This window comes from Aplidium turbinatum, chromosome 13 (genome assembly GCF_918807975.1).
Source record: "Aplidium turbinatum chromosome 13, kaAplTurb1.1, whole genome shotgun sequence".
NCBI lineage: Eukaryota > Metazoa > Chordata > Ascidiacea > Aplousobranchia > Polyclinidae > Aplidium > Aplidium turbinatum.
The window spans coordinates 12,600,161-12,615,440 of NC_137484.1; the positions used below are offsets into that span (position 1 = coordinate 12,600,161).

At 39.0% G+C, this 15,280-nt stretch overlaps 1 long non-coding RNA gene across 4 annotated transcripts; it reads left to right on the forward strand.

Moving 5' to 3' along the window:
• Positions 1-2,531: 2,531 nt before the first annotated feature.
• Positions 2,532-15,243, forward strand: LOC145781847 (uncharacterized). Of its 4 annotated transcripts, XR_014290792.1 has the most exons (5): positions 2,596-2,639; positions 4,219-4,333; positions 13,716-13,782; positions 14,597-14,706; positions 15,171-15,243. It is a non-coding gene; the product is annotated as an uncharacterized LOC145781847 (long non-coding RNA). The 4 variants fall into 4 exon arrangements; XR_014290794.1 differs by lacking the exon at positions 4,219-4,333 and having other exon boundaries at positions 2,532-2,639; XR_014290793.1 differs by lacking the exon at positions 2,596-2,639 and having other exon boundaries at positions 4,212-4,333.
• Positions 15,244-15,280: the final 37 nt, after the last annotated feature.

Genomic DNA, 15,280 nt, shown 5'->3' on the forward strand with positions numbered 1-15,280 from the left:
TACTCGAAATCGATCACTGGTAGAGGCAATTATCGTAAAGTTTGTTGCCCAGAAAAACAACAGCAAGTGCGGGTGGCTGGAGTCGAACATGCAGGCTCTCGACTCTGTCTCGACTGCGAGCCCAACGCGCTAACCACTCGGCTACTGCTGTATTGTAGGCTGTAGCCTCTATCCGGTTCTATACGTTTGTTAAAATGCAGAAGTTTCCCAGGGGATTTTGTAAGTAGTTGCTATTGTTAGACTTAGAGAGTGAATTTTGTAATAGACTTATTTTTCGGAGTTAAGAGTTGGGTTTAAGTTTGAATTAGTAAACTTTAGACAAGATATGTAGGCCTATAGTTTAATTAGACAAAGACTAGAGGTGTAGTGGGTAGTAATGTAGCAAATCTTATTAGCCTAATGTAGGCTAGCTGTGACAGTCTTATAATATTTTAAGTCAGCAACAATGGTAGCACAATAAAGGGAGCTGGTATAAAAGTCCCCCCCCTGGTAACTCATGACAAAGAGGAATTGACCAAAACATGTGGATTGAAGTGTGTGAACAGTAAAGCAAAGGTGAAGTAGTTTTACCCTATATGTTTGGTCAAGTCCTGTCTTTGTCATGAGTTACCAAGGAGGGGGGGACTTAAATACCAGCTCCCAATAAAGCTAATAGAGTGACGTTAAAACTAATTTTGTGACAAGTTTTCCTCTGGTTAGCGCTACCCAGCGCTAAACTCTTCTCGTTAATCTTTATTGTTGGTGTAAGCATTATTTTGCATATATTTCAGCTCTTGTAGTTGATAGTTCTTGTGATCTTTCCGATTAGCCTACTGACTGTGAATATAATCTTTTTTCTGTTTAGGTAATTTAAGGTTGTAAAGTTTAATTGTAAAGTAGGAACTGATATACTATGCAATGTTTTACAATTGGGACATGTTGGAAAATTATGCAACATATGTACAAAATGCAATTTTTCTTGAAAGAAAAACATCGTGCAGAAATTGGACTACTTTCAAATCCATTTTGCTACTTTTTGTGAAAAAAATCTGGCAACTCTGGAAAATAAATGCCTACTATAAAATACAGAATATAAGAGGAGCCAGTTTACCTATTTAAGTACCTCTGTGACAGTGGGTAGTACTAGGCCACCGCACCAAAGCTTTGATTAAAGAAGCAAGCAACAACACCAGAAATCAAGTAAATTGTGCATGCAAAATTGTTAAGGCCTATTACAAAAATATATTCAGTAAGCAAATCCGCATATAGACAACACAACCTTAGACATGAAATATTTTCCAATTTTGCTAAAATCCATTCTTTATTTCACCTTACAGCACTGAAAGCAATATTCATTAAAGAAAGTGGCTGCATTTACGGCGCCGTAAATACAGCCGTTCCATGCCTTTTTTTTAATCTTTACGTCGCTTTTACCGCGCATGCGAGCTGTTGCTGGAAAAAAGTGCGTATATAACTTCTAAATTCAACTGCTTTTGCCAAGTGAATCAGTGGCGCGTGCGTTCTTTGTCTGGCTCATACTTGGAAGGATATGAGTTCAATTCCACCAAAAGGCAATTTTTTTTTAAACTCAATTCTAACCCGAAGTGACTCAATCGTTAAGCTACGTATTTTTGTGGCCGTTCAGTTTAGTTTGTTTTTAGTTCTGACAATCACAACGAAAAGACAGTATATATATGACAAACATAACAGAGGTATAGATTTTTTTTTACTCATTTTAATTGTTAAAGAAAAAAAACTCACTAGCCTTTTTTTCTCTGTTTTAAATTTAAAAAAATTGTTAAGGTGTTACGACAAAAATTACCTTTCGGTGGAATCGAACTCATATCCTTGCAAGTATGAGCCAGACAAAGATCGCACGCGCCTCTGATTCACTTGGCAAAAACAGTTGAATTTAGAAGTTATATACGCACTTTTTTTCCAGCAACAGCGCGCATGCGCAGTAAAAGTGACGTAAAGATTAAAAAAAAGGCATGGAACGGCTGTATTCACAGCGCCGTAAATGCAGCCACTTCCTTCATTAAAACGTTTGATCCACACTTATGCTCGCAAAAAGAATTTGTCTATGATGGTATGTCTTAATAGCTTCCTTAATCTAGAATTACTCTACGTTGATTATCCAAAATTAATTTGCTGTATTCTTTTTTTCTATCTATATATTCCTTACTACATTTAGGTATAATTTGTTTTGACGACAAGCCTCTGAAAAGAGTCAAACGAAAACAACTGCAGCTTTGAGTTATGAAAAACAGTCTATCAAATTTCTGAGTTTTTTTCTATGGGAAAGGGTTGTGCATCTCTTCAACTCCCCTATTTTTGACACAAGTGTCAAGCATTCACTGTCTTTTGCTCATTGCAAATGTGATTATTTGTTAGTTTACATATCATTTAGTTGACTTCTTTGTGAGAGCGTGAGTCATTGCATGTGTAAAATACAATGTTAATATAGCAGTGTTTCTGTTCATTTATTTTTGGAAAGGTCTTGGCTTTCAACATCAGATATTTTGTTTAAGCCTTGTTTTGTGCGAACAAATTATTACTGAATTTTTCAATGAATAATGTCGACTTCAAAGAAGACATTTGGCAGCAAATTGAAGAAAGAAACAAAGTTTATAACAAGTTTTCACAATTAATAAAGCTGTGTAAGTCTTCCATGTTTTCTATGAAACAGCTAGGTCAGGGTTATTCAACTGGAAGATAGTTGCAGTCTCTTGATTTTAGCTTGATGGGCTGTTGTTATACCAAATAAGCAGGTGCACTAGATATTTTTCATGCTTCTATGTCACTATCTACAAAACTATGGTAAACTACTATACTAGATTGTATCTGTTTACTTATTTACAATGAAATCTAGTAAGAAAAAGTCATTTCCTGGGAACTTTTACTGTCAATCTTTAGGCTCTGCTTGCTGCATCAAGCACTTTGTTTATAACCGCTGCATCTTATTTTTGTACTTAGATTGCTGATGTCATTATTTCATTCTCAGCTCTAATTAGGTTCAAACAAATTCAGATTCATTTCTTATATACTGTACTTTGAGTATATTATTACAATTTAAAAAGTTATCTGCATAACAATAATGTACAGTCGTTCATTAGCAATGAAGATTATGAAGTTACGTTTGTAACACACATAAAGTGAATAGCCTACCGGTACTGAAAAGTTTGAGTGTAATAATTGTAATTACAAAGTAACAAGGTTTCCCTTATGCAGTTTTATTGTTGTAATATCATAACTTGTCACTTTAACATTACAAACTTTGAATTTTAATGCTTTAATGACCTTATATTTCACAATAGAATCTTGACAGTATTTACAACTCTTTTAAGAATCACACAATTTCAATAAAATTGAAACTTGTGCAAAAGTTGAGCAAGTGAGAACAATATTGGTTATTTTTCCCAATGTAACAAAGCCCTGAAAAAATCACTTCACTGAACCTGAGTTTTAAAATAACAATATTGTGCCAAAATTATCATATTTTCACACAAAGTTAGTTGATCAATATTTTATGATGTCTGTGACAGCCAAAAGGTAGAATTTTTAGCCTTGTTGAAAGTTATGGTAGATCCACAATTTAACTTATATAACTCAGCAGTGTCTAATTCAAAAAGATTTTTGTTTGTGTTGTTACCTGATCTTCGTAGAATAGAAGTCAGGCACTTCACTTCGGGTTTTTTTTTTGCTGAGACTTTTCTGTCATTTGTCTGAAATGACTTGAAAAAATTCGGTCATTTTTTATTTATTTTGGTCATTTTTTCTGATGAAAATATTTCTTTTCAAGTAGCTGATACCAAAATTTGCACTTCCTGGCTGGCTACAACATTAACTTTCACTGAGAAACGTTGTCGTGTTTTATCTCGAAAGGGACATTTTGACCGAATTGACTATATATTTTTTCGGACATTTTAATCGAATTGACTATACTTTTTTTCAGACATTTTGCTAAAAAATCGGTCAATGACCGAAAAATGACCGAAAAAAAAACCCAGCTTCACTTAATCAGTATGCTGTGTAAGTGTGTATGTTACAGTTAAGATCTTGTTATGATGTGTGAAAGTCAGTTGTCCTCACATTTCTCCACAGTTACCGGTATACAACAGGATAAAAGTTGTAATTATTTGCATGAGTATTCATGTTTTGAATTGCATCTTGCCTAGAACTTGATGGCACTTCTAGCTATGGCTTTTTAAGCTAAATATTTTATAATGATATTTTTAGATACAGAAGTATGTGAAAGTAAAAAGACCCTGGAAAAATCAATCTTGAACTATAAAGATGAGATTGAAAAAGTCAAACATGAAAATCATCTTCTTCTTACTAATCTTGACCTAGGGTAAGAACTCTCTTTACTTTGTGAAGAAAGGGGCGTTCTTCCCGGCTATCAGCACAAGGCTGAGCACTCACTAGCAGGGATGCCAGCGACAGATTTCCAATAAACTTAGATTGTGTGCTAAAAAAAACCCAGGTCCAGAAAATATGTAGCAAAGCGGTTAAAAAAACCTGCATGTGCTTTTAGCACCACTTGCTTTTCATTATTTCATATCTATTTTTGCAATCGCACTATCAGGAAATGCTTTCCTAGGCTATAAACATCAACAAGATGATTAATGTGAGTGAATGGTACATGATGCTCAGAAAAATAACCAGCAAGCAATGCTTCTGCTTTGGCAATTTGATCTGACCGCGTGGCTAAATTTTGTGTTAAAAAAGTATTGATTTTCACATGAGACTTAGCAGCACTGTAGTTTTGTTTGTGTTTTTCAGTCTTGCTGTGAGCTAACAACATTAATATATTAGCATTTTTCAGTATGGCTTTGCAACATTTCAACATTTACAATATTCATAACTGTTGTTTTTATTTGAAGCATCTTCTTTCATTTGCAACCAATCTTGTCATTCAGGAACTTTTAGCCAGTCCTTTTTGAATGATTGTCCATGTCCATAGCCACCGGCGCCGAGTCCCGGGCGGGTGGGCCGCGCCCGCCGGACATTTCAGGAATTAAAAAAAAAATTAATGCAATTTAAGTCCCAAAATTTCTGTAACCATCTGCCACCTTCTGATCCTAGCCTACTTACCTTATTCGCAGGGTTTTGTCGCCATATGATAGCCCCTACTAGACCTACTAATTAAGCTATCAGTTTTCGTCAATTATTGCCATTGTAACATTCATGCAACGTTAAACAACGTTGATTCGCCGTTAAGCGAGCAAAAGTGTCCGGCCGCGCCGTTTGTCTCCACTCTGCCACTCGTAGCCCAGTGCTATAAATTAAATAAATTGCGCAAACATGCGAGGAACTTCATTTGCGGCAAAAGTCTGACCTCAATTTCCACTGCTTTTACATCGTTTTAACATCGCCAGATGTTTTATCGTTGTAAAAACTGTAGCATTGTTCTTCAAAGGAGTAATTTTCTCTCAAAAGACGTTATCAATTAACTCTGCTGCCAAAATGCTCTATTTTGTCATCTCAATCATCACAGTTGCGTCTGTTACGTCACTGATAAGAAATGTGCACACCTGTTGGTTTGGCCGGATGAAACCGTTGGTTGTCATTAGTTGCAATTCAGCTCCTTCGTTATATAACTGTTCTAATTGTAAATCCAATGTAAGCTCGGTTCAATAGCGCAGTTTATCGCTAAATGGCTTCTCGGGAGCTGAATTGCCGTGAAATCGCTTCTGCGTTGCATTACAGCATCTTGTTTCTTGTCTGTGCGCCCGCTAGGAGTGACTAACCCACCGATGTATTGTGTGTGTGTTATCGTGTTGTATCAACAATAGTAATGTAATTATGGAACTAGTACAGTATTGCAGTTTTCGTCCCGCAACCCGCACATACCAATCACAAAAAATATGCGGAACTGAATTACCAGGACCAGACATTGTTGCGTACCAATTACATTTATTACTTGTTTCCAAATCGTGTTAGTGGAGACATATACTTAAATGTAAAACTAGGCTAGCCCAACAACCTCGCAAAATCGCCCTTTTGAAAAACACACAAAATAACCTTCATGATGTGACAGCGTGTTCGCCCAGCTATTTTGAAAACTCGGCGCCTATGTCCATAGCCTACCACAATTTTTGCTTCTTTTTGGGTTTTTCATTTTCATCACAGTTAATAACATTAGATCTACACCAACAGTCGTATTTGAGTCTTATAGCTTAGGCAGCCTAATACCAATACCCCTGAGAAGCGTAATAAATGATGACAACTATATGTAACTTATCAATTAAAACCTGCTCACAACAACTTACTACACTACTGTATACCAGCTGTACCTCACTGACTAACTACAGTAGCTGATGCAAAAAACATTACCTTAAAATCATTTTTGTGTTGCAGTGTGGACCATTTACCGAGGATCCCACTGCTTTAATACCGTGCAAGCTCTGTACAAAGTTAAAAACCAAAAAACCTAGATTTACCTAAATTTGAAAAAAAACAACTTAAAACCCAGATGTGGTCAAAAAAACCCAGATCTAGGTGGAAAAACCAAGGTCTGGCATCCTTGCTCACTAGTACAGCGAGCAGCTGCGATTCGCCAACCATAACGGTGTAGCTTCCACGCTAGCCATTCAGACCATCCAATCAACAATATGTTTCTCGGCAGCCGATTTGTAGCAAGAATTGACAGCGATAGACACGTGTTTCGCCCATGAGGCTGGGCTCATCAGTATCGCACCGTATTCTGCCAAAAAATTTATTCGACCACCGCTTTACCAGTCAGTTTAACTCTTATCTTTGTGGAAACAAAGAAAGAGCCAACAAAACCAGCAGGCGCCAGGGCAGAGGACATTGTGAAGAAAGGGGCGTTCTTCCCGGCTATCAGCACAAGGCTGAGCACTCACTAGTACAGCGAGCAGCTGCGATTCGCCAACCATAACGGTGTAGCTTCCACGCTAGCCATTCAGACCATTCAATCAACAATATGTTTCTCGGCAGCCGATTTGTAGCAAGAATTGACAACGATAGACACGTGTTTCGCCCATGAGGCTGGGCTCATCAGTATTGCACCGTATTCTGCCACAAATTTATTCGACCACCGCTTTACCAGTCAGTTTAACTCTTATCTTTGTGGAAACAAAGAAAGAGCCAGCAAAACCAGCAGGCGCCAGGGCAGAGGACATTGTGAAGAAAGGGGCGTTCTTCCCCGGAATGGCCCGTTTCGGCGAGTCCGATTCGGCGAGTTCCCTATTCGGCGAGAGCCTTTTTCGGCGAGTGCCCTATTCGGCGAGTTTTTGAAATTTTTAAAAGGAAATTATCGGGTACCGTAGCCTAATTACAATTGCCGTTTTTACATCGTTTTAACGTCGCTAAACGTTGAAATCGTGCAGAAAGGAATAAAAAGAAAATGTTTGAACTATTAAATTAAAATTCGTCATGTCAGTTCAGTTATTTTTATTTTTGACCATCATATCAAAAACAATACACGTCAACATAGCAAAGGTAGAAGCGACAAAACGCGAACGTTAAAACGTGCTTGAATTCGTCATGTCAGTTCAGTTATTTTTATTTTTGACCATCATATCAAAAACAATACACGTCAACATAGCAAAGGTAGAAGCGACAAAACGCGAACGTTAAAACGTGCTTGAATTCGTCATGTCAGTTCAGTTGTTTTTATTTCTGATCATGATATCAAAAACAATTCACGTCAACATAGCAAAGGTGTAGAAAAAAGTAGAAGCGACAAAACGCACGTTAAAACGTGCTTGTGACCGAAGTAAGTTATTGAGTTGAAAGAAATTTGGCAAGGTTGCATCACCTTCAGGAAAATTTAAGATATGAAGGAAAAATAAAACAAAGAAAATGTTAGAAAAAAAATAATGTTTATGTCTATAAGTTAGTACTTTTGAATAGGTAAAATCATAGGCGCCTAACTATTTTTTTGGCCGTGGGGGCGAAAGCGTGGTTCATCAGCAGCAACGTAAATTCAGCGAAATGTCACGCAGATGGATGACGTAATTATGTTGTCACACTAGGATTGCTTTTATTGCCACACTCGGAGTTATCGCTGCGTTCGACCTACCGTTAATTATTATAAACAAAGCTCGACCAAAACACATGCTATGCGTCTGCGTTGGCTAGCGGTTGATGGACTGCGACTCTTTAAGCTAAGCACAACATAAAGTTTAGCAACGAACTAGATTTATTAGCAGAAACAAGAGACGAAAAGGTTTACTAAAAGGTATACTGTAAATGGAATGAAAATACAGTACTAACTTGATCATATGCTTGAAAATATACCTGTTGAAAGCAAAATCATTCATGTTTACATCAACTCAACAGCACGTCACCTTTAATAAATTTAAAAGTTACTGACATCCGTAAACAGCCCTTGAAAAATAGTTACAGAGAGACGTTTGATTAAGTTTTCGACTTGACATTGCTCCCTTTTCATTACAATATCGCAACTTATGGTTGACCAGCTTTCAAGTTCCAATTCGCTGTAATAAATACGCCCGTTTTCGTGTTGCAGATGAAACAAAAGATGCGCATATTCCCCGCCTTTGATCGGGTTTCCATGGCAACAGACGTGTGTGCGCCATGCAGTTTGCGCGAGTCCGTTACTGCGTTGATTATGCCGCTTGTGCTACTGTGCGCAATGCGGTTTGTACCAGCCCTTGTTACGTTGGTTAGTGGTAACCTCGGGCCGAGACTTCAAGTTCATTTTCACAGCAACCGATTCACTGCGGCGACAATTCTCTGCAGAGGTTTCAACTTTTCAAAGCGACAGCGAGGCTGTTTGCAAGCGCATTAAGTTAAACGCACGCTGCGTCAACGTAGCAAATTATGTTGTTTTTGGGTGCATTCAACATCTGATGACATTGAATCGACGCAAAATGGTAGATTTTTGCTATGTCACAGGCAGCAAAATCAGTCATTTTTACATTGATTCAACGTCTGCAGACGTTAAATCAACGTAAAAATGACAGATTTTTTTGGCTGGGGTGGGATTGTAGCATCGCTACTCGTTCTAGTGATTATTTACTGCAAAGTTGTTGCGGTTTGCATTTAAAAATGTTTTCCTGCTGCCGATCGCTAGTTCATCTATTGTTTTATGTATCAATGCCGCATAAAAAGTTGCTCCCACGCGGAAATATGCGTGGGGGCCTGGTCCCCACGGCTTAGGCGCCTATGGTTAAAATGATTAGTTTGGATCAACAAATGTGTGACCTACACTCCTACAGCTTAGATTGAAAGGAAATTATCGGGTAGGCTACCGTAGCCTAGTTATCCCGACCAGCAAAAATTTGTTCCAAGAACCCAGTTAGCCTAACAGTTAATTTTTACATTGTAGTAACAGAATGAAAAGGCTAACCAAGTGTGTGGCCAGGGCTGCGATTTTTTCTTTCTTGTCGAACGACCAAAAATTCTACGCTTGTTTGTCGAATAGTAATATAACGTCACAAGAGTCAGATTATAAGCGTTTGGTCGCGAGTTACCGCACAAGTTGTGTGGTATCAGAGTCACTTACTTTAAGTTTTTAATCGCACGCTGGTTGAGTGATTCCATCTACGACGGCAAAAACATTGCCGTCGCCAAATCAACACACCTTGGATTGCTGCGACAATTGCCGTATGCTTTAGTGTTTAATCAAACGAAATTTTATGCGCTTCTTCATCGCGTGTCACACGCGGCAGCCCAGAGCATCACGCAAGTTATTTTATGCGCTGACAATGCTCTTGTAAACTGTAAAAAGTTTGCCACCTTATGAATACTGGCTTAATTGTTACGCAAATGTTATTCTTTCATCGAATGCTTATTGTTTACCGGTGTCGTTGCGAATATAAATCATCGTGAAAGAAGATACAGTTAAAAAGTGGAATTTACCTGCTATAGATTATCAAACAGAAGGAAAAGTTAGTGTGGTATTTTGCAAAATTCGTAAAGAATTTTATGACGGAAACAAATCGAAATTAGAAAAGCTACGGGGTCAAGTTAAAAAAGTAATACGAAATTAGATAAACGGTTCTTCGGCAGAAAAGAAAAATAATGCTTCTGATCATATGGCATTGCGCGTTCATGAACGGGCAGTTTTGCGTCTTCAAGTATTCCAGTGACGATGCGACAGCTTCATCCTCCCATACAGCGTCTTATGATTCCGATTCTGACAGCTAGTTCTTTATCAAACAGACTCGTGGTTGCTCGCAGTATCTCAATTGTGCCGAAATTATGTTAGTGTAAACGTAAACCGAGGCAATCATCTCGCAGTGAGATATTAATTTGTTACCGGTACCTGGTTGAACAATTAACGTTATTTTATGATAATTCAAAGTCGCTAGATGTGGAATTAATGTAAAACAAACGTAAATTTCTTCTTGAGCATTGTTATGCAGGCAGCAAAATTCGTTATTTTTGCATTGACTTCACGTCTGTAGACGTTGAATCAATGTAAAAATGATGATTTTTGCTGTCTGGGTACGCAATGTAATCCGCCAGAAAAATTAAATAGATTTGTGCTGACTCGAACGTTGAATCAACCCAAAATTAACTTACTTTTCTCCCTGAGTTATTTAACGTGATTTAACGTAACAGCGTGCGTATCGCTACTTTTGGTATTATTACATCACTACAAATCAAACAGTGCGGTCGTGACTCGTGGTAGACTACTCTAGTATATTTTTCGCTTCTCGTTTTTTCGATTCAACGTCTGCAGATGTTAAATCAATGTAAAAACGACGGGTTTTGCCAGCTGAGTTGTGTGCTTTTGTGAACGCAAATGCAAAATCGCCCATTACGTAATCACAGAAACTTTTTTAGTGGATGGAAGTCAAGTTGCAACCCTGTTTATCTGTCTACTATTCCTTATTCACATTGCAAAACATTTCTGCAAGCTTGGAACAACAAGTGCATAAGTCAGACATAAATACAAACTTGCAAACACGTTGACAATTAAAGTAGCCTACTTCGGTTATTTTATCTATAAAAGAAACCTGTTGTGTCGAATAGCACGAAACGTGTGTGGCGAAATGTTTGATGCCAGGCGTTGGAACTTCGATCAAAGCATTCTCCCGCAGTGTTCAAAATGGCGGCGCTGACGCCTTGGGAGTTTCTCGTGTGAAGCGTCACTTTTAGACCTTGCTTTGAAGTAGGCTACCTGGCGCAAGAAAGTTTACGTAAGTCAGCACTCTTATGATTGCATCACGTGATGCCCCCCCCGATTGTTCCTCGACCTGACGACGTTTAGTCCTCTCTCAGTTTTTTTTTTCCTTTTTATTTTCCTTTTTTTTCGTTTTTTTTTTCGTAAGGCACGGCGTTTGTCGAATAGTGATGGCGCGTGTCGAGTGACCTCGTCACCGAAAAAGGCAAAAATCGCAGCCCTGGCTATCGTTTTAACGTCGCTAAACGTTGAAATCGTGTAGAAAAGGGTGTTTTGCTGACTAGGATACGTTGAAACTGAGAAACATTCACAGAAGCCCTACGATACGTTGCATTTTTAAGATAATGTATTCAGACGTTGAATCAATGTACAAATGAAATGTTATGCTAAATGGGTTCTTGGAACAAAGCGTAGGGCTTCTGTGAATGTTTCTCAGTTTCAAAGTATCATAGTCAGCAAAAGCTTCCTTTTCTACACGATTTCAACGTTTAGCGACGTTAACACGATAGGCCACACATTTGTTTAGCCTTTTCATTCTGTTACTACAATGTAAAAATGAACTGTGTTCTTGGAACAAATTTTTGCTGGTCGGGATAACTAGGCTACGGTACCCGATAACTTCCTTTCAATCCAAGCTGTAGGCCACACACTTGTTGGTCCAAACTAATCATTTTAACTATTCAAAAGTACTAACTTATAGACATAAACATGATCTATTTTTTTTTTTTTTGTAACATTTTCTAACTCAATAACTTACTTCGGTCACAAGCACGTTTTAACGTTCGCGTTTTGTCGCTTCTACCTTTTTCTACACCTTTGCTATGTTGACGTGTATTGTTTTTGATATCATGATCAGAAATACAAACAACTGAACTGACATGACAAATTCAAGCACGTTTAAACGTTCGCGTTTTGTCGCTTCTACCTTTGCTATGTTGACGTGTATTGTTTTTCATATGATGGTCAGAAATAAAAACAACTGAACTGACATGAAGAATTTTAATTTAATACTTCAAACATTTTCTTTTTATTCCTTTCTGCTCGATTTCAACGTTTAGCGACGTTAAAACGATGTAAAAACGGCAATTATAATTAGGCTACGGTACCCGATAATTTCCTTTCAAAAATTTCAAAAACTCGCCGAATAGGGCACTCGCCGAAAAGGGCTCTCGCCGAATAGGGAACTCGCCGAATCGGACTAGTCGAATCGGACTCGCCGAATCGGACTCGCCGAATAGTAGCAGACCCGTTATTCCCGGCTATCAGCACAAGGCTGAGCACTCACTAGTACAGCGATGGAAGCACTCACTATGGCTAGCGTGGAAGCTACACCGTTATGGTTGGCGAATCGCAGCTGCTCGCTGTACTAGTGAGTGCTCAGCCTTGTGCTGATAGCCGGGAAGAACGCCCCTTGCTTCACAATGTCCTCTGCCCTGGCGCCTGCTGGTTTTGTTGGCTCTTTCTTTGTTTCCACAAAGATAAGAGTTAAACTGACTGGTAAAGCGGTGGTCGAATAAATAATTATCTTACGCTGCCTTCGCCTTGTAACGCTGTTCTTGCCCGCTCGGATCAACCTCGCTCTGCTTTCAACGCATTGATCAACACGATGCAGCCTCAAAATTTCCACCCCAATTTTCTACTTTTTTCTGGTAATGTAGCCTATCAGTGCCTCTGGTTTCAATCGCTAGCCTCCCCGACCCAGCTGGGCGAACCTGCGTCAACGTCTGGCCAGTGCACATCCGTGCTCGCCGAATCAAAGCTTACTCTTCTCCAGTGAGTATGTATTACATTCCGACCTATATTTTTTGTTTCTATTGATTGATCGAGCCTCTGCTCCACATTTTTGTTTGAATTTTGTTTGCCACGAGAGCCAAATTATCCTTAAATAGTTGACTCTCTTCCTCGTGGTAGACCCCAATTTTATCCGCTCTGCCTACTGGCAGACCGGGTATAAGAGTCAAGTACCTGCGCCGAGGTCGCGTGAGGGAGACGTGGGCGCCGCCCGGCGGTCAATTACTGCCGGTTCCAGCGTCCACACGTGACGGGTCGCCCGGCCCGTCGCAGGCCATCTTTCTGGGCAATGCAGAAAGAGCCTGTCTCCCTGGCCCGCTCCGCCATTCTAAATTTGCGGACGGGTCATGTAACGTTTTCGATCCACACTCTCCCTCCACAGGTACCTCGACTCCCCAGCCTGGCCCCCGCGACCTAAGCTGGTGGACTTACCCCTCCGGGTGCATCGTCACCCCTAAATCACGCCGCTCCCCGCCGCCGCGGGGTGTGGCAGGCCGGTTTCTGAAAGTCTTCGACCTGGCTATGTTTGTTTGTGCTCTCTCGCCGTGTCAATTATTTGTACCCGTGCGCTGTTGATGCAAATAAAACAGTTTAACACTACGGTGCGATACTGATGAGCCCAGCCTCATGGGCGAAATACGTGTCTATCGCTGTCAATTCTTGCTACAAATCGGCTGCCGAAAAACAAACTCTCTTTACTGTTAGTCTGTTATACCTGTATTGGGTTTTAAAATAGCTTAAGCAATAAGCATGAATGATAATATCTATGAACTTCGTAACCTCTACTGAATAATGAATATATACCATATCTATCATTTAGAAGTCATAATGGACAATCGAGTGATGCACAAACTGCTGCTCTGCAGCGCAAATGCAACAAATTACAGGTGAGATAAATTATCAATATGAGACCAGTAACTTAACATTTGTTTCTCGTTAAATTTGCGATTTCTTGTTAATCTATAGCAGTGGTTCTCAAACTGTGGTACACGTACCACTAGTGGTACGCGGGAGCTTTCCAAGTGGTACTTTGCTATGCCACACTTTTGTTGAAAATGCTCTCAGAAGGCACCAAATTCAAAGTAATTTTTCAAAATTTTCTGGGGGAGGTCCCCCAGACCCTCCGCCGCTGTGTGTTGCCTTCGGAAAAGTCAAACCTCTCCTTTCAAAATTCCTGGCTATGCTACTGGGTGGTACGCAGCGATAGTGAAAGTTGCTAAGTGGTACGAAATCACTAAAAGTTTGAGAACCACTGATCTATAGCTATTGACATTTGGATTCTGTTATCATTTGTCACTTAATTTGACTACTCGAATCAGACTTCATAATTGATTTTTTTATTAAATAAGTGTTAAGTTTCAGGCAATGTGTTCATCTGTTAAGTGTTGTATATTGTAGCAAGAATAAAAATTGACTCAAGTTTCAATCTTTCAGCTGGCAGCATCAGTAATAAACTGATTCTATCACAGGGTTCTCGGTTCCCACTTGTACCCCGGTGAATAGCGTTCTTACTCTTGTAGTTAAATAAGAAAAATTAAGCCAACTGTAATCAAGAACGCAAAGTAGGAAGAAATATTTTCTTGTTTTTTCTGGCTATCAGCATCATAGTGATGCTGTCTGCCCAAGACTTGTCATCGGCTTGGTTAAAATCATAATTGAACAATGTTCCTTTTTAACTGATTTGTGTCACATCGTAAACAGAATGAACTCACAGAGGCGTTTCGTGTGCAAAGCGACCAAAAGCAACAAATCTTTGAGCTCAATTCACAATATCAATCAACGGAACGTCAAATGGTGGAAAAGAGAAAAAGGTAGGCTATTCGGTATTCGGCTACAGACTCATAGTAACCAAAGTCTGTGTTTTGTAAAACTGTACGTTGAAACATATTTCTTGTACTTTTGCTGAAACCAAAGTTTGAACAAATTTTCTATGCTTTACTTTTTTTTGCTGTCATTAATAGCCTGTTTAAAAATCATACACCAAATTTTAACTTGTATAATGTATATACATCATCATGGTATACTGTTTTTCCTATTTGTGCAATTCTTACATCTCATGAGTTATTCCATCAGTTTTCTGTAGGCTGCACTTCATGCTAAAAGTATTGCAACCACCGTTTCTCAAATGAACTTCTTGGTTGAATTCAACCACAACCTCACAGCAGAGTTTTAATTACGCTTAAACATAGTTTCCATGTTGTTAAATGTTGTGATAAGAGAAACTTTTGTTGGATGGTCTGTGGCATAATGGTCACAGTTTTCTGTATTTTCGAAGACTACTAGAGAAAGAGAGTGAAACAAATAAATTGAAGAAGCAAGTGGCGTCTCTGCAGCGGAAAGAAACCGAACTGAAACAGGCAAGTCGTTTCTAAATCCAATATAATC